Source organism: Bos javanicus, chromosome 17, assembly GCF_032452875.1.
Source record: "Bos javanicus breed banteng chromosome 17, ARS-OSU_banteng_1.0, whole genome shotgun sequence".
In the NCBI taxonomy this organism is placed as follows: Eukaryota; Metazoa; Chordata; class Mammalia; order Artiodactyla; family Bovidae; genus Bos; species Bos javanicus.
In genome coordinates this window covers 38,012,732-38,021,687 of record NC_083884.1, presented here as the reverse complement: position 1 = coordinate 38,021,687, position 8,956 = coordinate 38,012,732, and the positions used below count along the sequence as shown (strand labels likewise).

General features: G+C 39.3%; 1 pseudogene; it reads left to right on the top strand.

Moving 5' to 3' along the window:
- Positions 1-5,504: 5,504 nt before the first annotated feature.
- Positions 5,505-6,520, top strand: LOC133228461 (nuclear transcription factor Y subunit alpha-like; annotated as a pseudogene).
- Positions 6,521-8,956: the final 2,436 nt, after the last annotated feature.

Here is an 8,956-nt window from a genome sequence, read left to right as displayed (position 1 = left end):
GACAATAGGAGCTACCTAGTCTTACAGTTTTTTATTTTAGGTATATATTGAAAATTTGATTTTTCATTAGCCTTTTGCAGTGAAGCTATTTTGGAATTTTGGAGCCTCTAGATACTTCTGCCCACCAATTAGCACAAGTACCAAAACAGGAGAGAAGGGAGTAAGGCACAACCTTAAAAACTGACATAGCTGTAGGATATGACAGAACCTGGTTCATGATCTTTTTACTTTACTGGGTCCAGTTGGGCCAAAGAGTCAACTTTCAGTAGACTTTGAGCCTCAACAAACAATCATTGTAATATATTAGCATCTAAACAACACACACATCAGCACCATGACAGTTCTGAGACCAAACATAAAAGACCCCAAAAAATGGGTGGTGGCCCAATTTCTGGAATTCCTGTCCCTTCCTCAAAATTTAATGGGTAAAATCTTCCCATTCATTAGCCTATGAAATTACTGGTCCCATAAAAACTAACCATGTCATATTTCAAAACTCTGTTGCCTTCTGAGGTGACCCACACTCTGTGGACTGTGTTTCTCTCTAAATAAATCCACTTCTTACCTACCACTCCATCTTTGAATTCTTTTGCAGTAAAGCAAGAACCTCAAATTCACTGGGAACAGTACCTTATTTTGTTTGATTTGGAAACATTTGTTTTCTAGTGAATATCTTAAATAATCTTGTCCAGTTGAAACATACCTTATAATAGTACTGTGATTCTAGATTGTATTTTAGTTTTACTTTTAGTAAAATCTACAAGTTTAAATCTAAGCCAAGCACATCCTAATTGAAAAACCAAAAAAGTACCCACCAGAAGGACAATCTTTTGTCTAAATTCTGAATAAAGTTGGAGAGCTTGACCAAAAGGAAGGGGCTCAAAATTTGAGAGAGGGCTCACCAAATTACAAGAAGGAAACCCAAAAAGCATTGAGTGCAAGCATCTCAGTGTGGGTACCTCACTGAATTTTGATTTTGAGGCAGTTGTCTCCTTCAAATCCCATGTTTTAAAATCACTGAATGTCAGTCTCGATAAAGAGGTAAACTGAAACAAGTGCAATTTGCCTGATATTATTTGTAATTACCATAGGAATTGCAATTTGGGAAATACATGCTATAGCAAGCTACAGCGGAGTCCCATGAAGGTTTGAGTTCGGCTATATTTATAGGCAAGGGGTGCAAAGAGTGGGAAGCTCAGCCAGAGTCTAAGCAGTAATGATTAGCTTGAAGATGGAAATAAATTCTTCGTGGATGTCCATGGTTTGGGAGATAATGCTTTGTTTTCTGTACACTGAGCATTTAATGGAAATCACTGTCTCATTTCTTAAGTTCAGTTTTTCTGAGAGTGCATGCATGAGATTTTGCATTTCATATTCTCCAGTTCCATCCTAGATTAAAATTCTTTCATAGTATTATTTCTGAAAACAGCTTATATGTATATGAAAAATGTAATCATTAAGAGGACTTTGTATATACATACATATAACAATATAAGTATAGTCGAATCTATGATTTTTCCTGTAGTCATGTATGGATGTGAGAACTGAACTATAAAAAAAGCTAAGTGATGAAGAGTTGATGCTTTGGCACTGTGGTGTTGCAGAATTCTTGAGAGTCCCTTGGGCTGCAAGGAGGTCAGACCAGTCAATCTTAAAGGAAATCATCCCTGAATATTCATTGAAAGTACTGGCTTACCTTGAAGCTCTAATACTTTGGCCATCTGATGTGAAGAACTAACTCATTGGAAAAGACTCTGATGCTGGGAAAGACTGAAGACAGGAGGAAAAGGAAGCAACAGAGGACAAGATGGTTGGATAGCATCACCAACTCAATGAATATGAGTTTGAGCAAACTCCAGGAGAGTCCCAACAGAAGAAACAGATTGTTACCAACACTGTAGAAGTGTCCTGTGTATCGCTTCTTGAAAACAACCCATTTCCTCAAAGTATTCTGTAATTTGCTTACTGCTTTACAATTAAGAACAGTGCTTTTAATTCATTTAAGATCTGTAGGCATTTTTAAAATAGTTATTCACTATTCTTTTAGAAGCTGTCCATGAAATTAATGATAGCTATCATTTATTAAGTCATAGTATGTGTCAACCTATTCTAACCCATTGACATACAGAATTTCATTTCACAATTACACTATCTTTCTAAGGTAGATACCTATGATTTCATTTCACAAATGAGGAAGCTGAGTCTTAGATAAGCTAAATGAGTCCTTAAGTTTACACAAACAGGAACTGGAATATCTATTGTCACAGCCAGTGTGGTATTGAACATGAAAATAATACCCATAAAGAAGCACTCATTTTAATTGAAGAATCATTTTGCTGTCTCATGGGAAGCTCTTAAGTAAATTACCAAAGTGAGATATTGAATTGAAAAAAACTCAGTATTTCATTGATTGCATCAGTGGATAGCTGAGTTTAAATTGAACAGCTAAACCTCCTCCCTTGTAATCAGTTTTGTTTTGTTTTGTTTTTCCACTTAAAACATTCACTCAAAATATGCTATGAAACATTATAAGACATTTAAAAAATAAACATTTGACTACAATTTGCTTTCAAACAACTTTCGGTTTATCTGAGACAGGTATAAATGCCAAGTAGATTTGATGTTGCTGTTTTTCAGTCACTAAGTTGGGTTTGACTCTGTGAGTTCATGAACTGCAGTGTGCCAGGTTCCTCTGTCCTCCAGTGTCTCCTAGAATTTGCTCAACTTCATGTCCATTGAGTCAATGATGCCATCCAACCCTCCTGTCCTCTGCTGACCCTTTTTCCTTTTGCCTTCTGTCTTTCAAAAAATTAGGATATTTTCCAATGAGTCAGTTCTTCACATCAGGTGGCCAAAGAATTGGAGATTCAGCTTCAGCATCAGTTCTTTCAAGGATTATTCAGGGTTGATTTCCTTTAGGATTGACTGAATTGATCTCCTTGAAGTCCAAGAGTCTTTTCTGGTGCCACAACTCAAGAGCATCAATTCTTTACCACTCAGTCTTCTTTATGGTCCAACTCTCACATCCATAACAGACTACAGGACAAACCATAGCTTTGACAATAGGGAACTTTGTCAGCAAAGTGACATCTTTGCTTTTTCATACACTGCTTAAGTTTGTCATAGCTTTCTGCCCAAGGAGCAAGTTTTTTTTTGTTTTTGTTTTTTGTTTGTTTTTTAAATTTTGTGGTTGTAGTCACCATCCATAGTGATTTTGGAGCCCAAGAAAACAAAATCTGTCACTTCTTCCTTTGTTTTCCCTTCTATTTGCCAGAAAGTGATGGGTCCAGATGCCATGATCTAAGTTTCTCTAATATTGAGTTTCAAACCAGCTTTTTCACTCTCTTCTTTCATCCTCATCAAGAAACTCTTTAGTTGCTATTCACTTTCTGCCATTAGAGTGGTATCATCTGCATATCTGAGGTTGATTCCAGCTTGTGATTCATCCAACCTGGCATGTCACATGAGGTACTCTGCATATAAGTTAAATAAGTAGGGTGACAATATGCAACCTTATTGTACTCCTTTCCCAATTTTGAACCTGTCAGTGGTCCCATGTCCAGTTCTAACTGTTATTTCTTGACCTGCATACAAGTTTCTCAGGAGATAGGTAAGGTGGTATGGTACTCCCATCTATTTAAGAATGTTCCACAGTTTGTTGTGATCCACACAGGCAAAGGCTTTAGCATAGTCAATGAAAGCAGAAATAGATGTTTTCTTTCTTTTTCTTTTTTTTTTTCTGGAATTCTCTTGCTTTCTCCATGATCCAATAAATGTTGGCAATTTGTTCTCTGGTTCCTCTGCCTTTTCTAAACTAAGCTTGCACATCTGGATGTTTTCGATTCACATATTGCTGAGGCCTATCTTGAAGACTTTTGAGCATAACTTTGCTAGCATATGAAATGGGTGCAATTGTATGGTAGTTTGAACATTCTCTGTCATTGCCCTTCTGGGGGATTGGAATGGAAACTGGCCTTTTCCAGTCCCGTGGCCACTGCTAAGTTTTCCAAATTTGCTGACATATTGAGTGCAGCACTTCAACAGCATCATCTGTTAGGATTGGAATACCTCAGTTGGAATTCCATCACCTCCACTAGCTTTGTTTGTAGTAATGCTCCCTAAGGCCCACTTGACTTCATACTCTAGATGTCTGGATCTAAGTGAGTGACCACACCATTGTGGTTATCCAGGTCATTATGCCCTTTTCCATATAGTTCTTCTTTGTATTATTGCTACCTCTTCTTAATCTCTTCTGTTTCTGTTAAGCCTTTCCATTTCTGTACTCTATCATGCCCATTCTTACATGAAATGTTCCTTAATATCTCCAAGTTTCTTGAAGAGATCTCTAATCTTTCCCATTCTGTAATTTTCCTTTATTTCTTTGAATTGTTCATTTAACAAGGTATTCTTATTTCTCCTATCTATTCTCTGGAACTCTGCATTCAGTTGGGTATATCTTTCCCTTTCTCCCTTACCTTTCACTTTTCTTCTTTTCACAGCCATTTGTAAAGCCTCCTCGGACAACCACTTTGCCTTCTTGCGTATCTCTATCTTTGAGATATAAATGCCAACTCAGCTCAGTTCAGTTCAGTTGCTCAGTCATGTCCAACTCTTTGCAACCCCATGAATCGCAGCACGCCAGGCCTCCCTGTCCATCACCAAATCCCGGAGTTCACTCAGACTCACGTCCATAGAGTCAGTGATGCCATCCAGCCATCTCAGCCTCTGTCGTCCCCTTCTCCTCCTGCCCCCAATCCCTCCCAGCATCAGAGTCTTTTCCAATGAGTCAACTCTTCGCATGAGGTGGCCAAAGTACTGGAGTTTCAGCTTTAGCATCATTGCTTCCAAAGAAATCCCAGGTCTGATTTCCTTCAGAATGGACTGGTTGGATCTCCTTGCAGAACTAGATAGGTATATTTTCATGCATCAGAAAAGTGCATTTATGTAAGTGATGTGAGAGTGAATTTTGAAGTCTAAGTTCAGTGACATCTATTAACAACTTTACTTTCACCATAGTGGGAAGATTTACACACCAGAAGTTAAAAGGTGCTAAAAAAATTAGGCTTTTTAAAAAGAGTCCTCAGAGTTGTTTTACTACCACTACTTTTGTATGTGATTTTGTTAAATGTCTCTAATGTTCTTATGGAAGAACATTTTCTCAGATGTACAATTATAATGCAGATTCAGCCAACCTATATTGATTCAATATTTTAAAAATATTATTATATGTTGAGCAACAGATGTTAAAAAATTATACATAAACAAGATACAGATACTGTCCTTCTGTGGTTTAATGTCTAATAAGGATTAGATATTATATTGCTTAAATATAATCTTATATGCAATATGTCATGTAATTTTGTCCATACACACATGATTTTGGGAGGAAGGGCTGCTATTTTCCGAAGCAGCGGCAGTGGTGTCGGTGGCAGCAGCTGGAGCCTCTGATTGAGTTTTGGGGTCTCCTACTGGAACCAATCAGCATAGGCAGCAAATCGGGGGAGTAAGGCATGGAGTGCATCTGGCAGTCTTCTAGGATCTTCAGGGTGAAACTGACTGTGAACAGGACTCTGACTTGGAGGGACCATGAAACACTATACAGCCAACAGCAATAGTTCAACAGAGCAGACTATTGTACAGGCTGGACAGACTCAGCAGCAGGTCCAAGGGCAGCCACTATTGGTACAGGTCAGTGGAGGCTGGTTAGTCACATCAACTGGCCAACTATCATGGTCCAAGCTCTTCCTGGTAGACAAGGTCAAACCTTTATGCAGGTACCTGTGTCTGGGACACGGGGTTTGCAGCAGATACAGTTGGTCCCACCAGGACAGATCCAGATCCAGGGTGGGCAGGCTGTGCAAGTGCAGTGCCAGACCCAGCAGATCATCATCCAGCAGCCCCAGATGGCCGTCATTGCTGGCCAGACACAGACACAGCAGCAGATTGCTCTCCAGGGGCAGCAAGTGGCACAGACTGCTGAAGGGCAGACCATTGTCTATCAGCCAGTTAATGCAGATGGCACCATTCTCCAGCAAGGCATGATCACCATCCCCACAGCCAGTCTGGCAGGAGCACAGACTGTTCTTATGGAAGGTGACACCAACACAACTAGCAGTGGGCAAGGGACTGTCATTGTGACATTTCCAGTGGCAGGCAATGTGGTTAATTCAGGAGGGATGGTCATGATGGTACCTGGTGCTGGCTCTGTGCCTACAATTCAGAGAATCCCTCTCCCTGGGCCGAAGATGCTTGAAGAAGAGCCTCTCTACATCAGTGCCAAACAGTACCACCTTATATTTAAGAGGAGGCAAGCTCGGACTAAATTAGAGGCAGAAGGGAAAATTCCGAAGGAAAGAAGGAAATACTTGCATGAGTCTCAACACCATCATGCCATAGTATGGAAGTGTGATGAAGGCAGACGATTTTTCTCTCCAAAGGAAAAAGATAGTCCCCATATGCAGGATCCAAGTCAAGCAGATGAAGGGGCTGTGACCCAGATCATCCAAGTGTCCTAACCCCAGGCCATGTAATAGAGCTGATTGAGGTCATACTCCTTGCACTGTTTCCCACAGTGCCAAGGATATTGATCAACTCTTCCAATGGGACACTGACAATCACATTCTGCCCTTTTCTACAGGACAGAAACCACTTAGTTTTTAATAAGTGGTTCAGTATTATAATTACAGGGATGTCTGGCAAATTGAAGTTGCAAGCCTCTGTCTCACCCTTTCAGTCAGGACTTATCTCAGGTGACATTGACATTTCATGGATTGGGACGATGCAAGGGACTCACGCCAGCCCATCAGTACCATGCATAGCACTTGTGTTGACTGGTGACGTCAGTCAGCCATCTGAGCAGAAGAGAACAACCTTCTCAACCTAAACCGCAATTGGCGAAGCTGCAACCCATTACTTCCCACAGATTCTGAACAGCACCTATCCCTCTAATGGAGATCTCAGGCTGACTGATGGGCAGTTTGTATTCAGAGGTGGTTTCCAGGCAAGGCAGCTCCATCTCATGATACAGAAACAATAAATTCTCTGAGACACATCCATCTAATCTGTGGTAATAATAAGAATCTTTTCTACCCAGATGATAGGTTGGGATTTTTGGACTCCAGCCAAGAAAAATCTAACTCTGGGGATAGAGTGATAAAAGATTCAAGCACTAAAAACATAAATTGCTGGATCTCTTAGCTTTCACAAGGTGTAGTTTACTTGTCTGTCTGGTGACAGGTCATATGGACCATAGTTCTTGCTATGGCTACTTTTAAGATGCTTTAGAGGGTACTGGACCTTGAAACTGCCTTTCCTTAGTAGAGAACAAAATTATACAACTTCTGTGCTGAAGTACTGAGAATATGTATAATAACTCCAAAACAAAGCAAAATTAGAGATTTTCAATCATAGGCTTTGTGACAGTATTTGAGGAATAGAAAGGTTCATGTCTGTTTTACTCCAGAAAGACAAAGTGTAGTGTATATACCCTTGTGATGTCATATAGCATTATCTGTCAGTGGAGGGATGCCTGGGATGGATCATTATAATGAAGAGAAAAATTTACATTTATACTAGAAATTTTAACAAGCATGGAAAGGGAAAAGTCTGAGATTTGATCCTTGACAATTTCTGGAAAGCACAGTTCAGTCAAGCTAGCCGGGACATAATCCAGGTTACCTGCTGGAGTGTGAAGTAGATGATGGCTTCACTCCTGCTGTGCTTTGTGCTGGCCCCAGAGAGTGAACATTCTCATTCTTCCCATGGTAGCTGATTCTTTGGTACCAGTTTCCATTTGTTTCCCTTTTTCTCCATTGGTCCTGTGCAGAAAGGCTTTCACATTGCATCCATGTTCTGGGAATAAAGTGCAGACTGGAGATAGATATTCCTGCAGGGTCAGGAACAGGGCCAAAGCCCCGAGAGTGGGTGCCTCAGTAATCTGTTTCTTTTCTAGATGTGGAACCCTGGGACAACTAAGGTGATATCAGAAGAGTTGCTGTTTTCTTAGAAACAAAGAAAGCTGTAATTCTTTCGAAGAACATTTGGTTTTGATTTAAATACCAAGACTAGAGATATCACTCTATATTAAGAGGGAAAAGAAATTAAACCCACCAAGGAAAACAGCACAAAAGGAAATCATTGTAATGGTGCAAAATAGAGGTACAGAGCTATGCAGAGAAAGCAGGAAGTGAAGTATCTCCCTACTTGCTTGAGTCAACTTATCTGTCCTGGCTTCCAGATGTCAGGAGGGGCTGACCCTTTGGTGTTTAACTTTATTTGGTAAGCCCTAAGTTCTTCAGTTAATAGATTACTAAAAACAATGAGGAATTTTTATTCTTTGGTTTTGTTTAGAATTCTTCAAGATGTAGAGTTCGCAAAGAAATTTCTCAGGCTTAATTTCTAGTACTTAAATCAACAACAGTTCTAAAATGCTATTTATTTGTATCTGTAAGACTGTACATATACTATCAACCTCATACTATTGCGAGTTTTTTTCTCACAAGTTTGAGTTTTGTTTTGTTTTGTTTTTTTTAATGAAATGCTTCAGTTGTCATTTTATCATTGCATTTCAGTTAGCTCATGAGCCTTTTATGTGGTCATTTTAGCACATAATAACCCACAAAGTGGGGATGAGGTTTGCATTTTTTTCTTTGCTACTAGAAGTTCTTTTATTCATCTGTTCTTGTGACTGTAGTGATGCAAATAGAGTGAATGGATGGATGAATGAATAGTTGGTTTAATACACAGTTATTTTACTTAAGTGGTGTTTTTTTTTGACAGGATAATTATAAATGTATATATTTTAATTGCACTGGTACATTGAACATGTCAGTGTCTATACCACTGAGCCAACAGAGCATTTTTCTGGCTAATGGATGTCTGGTAATAATGTCTTGATTTTTCTTTGGAACTCAACTACATAGAAGGTTTTTTGGTTTTCCTATTTTTTTTTCCCCTC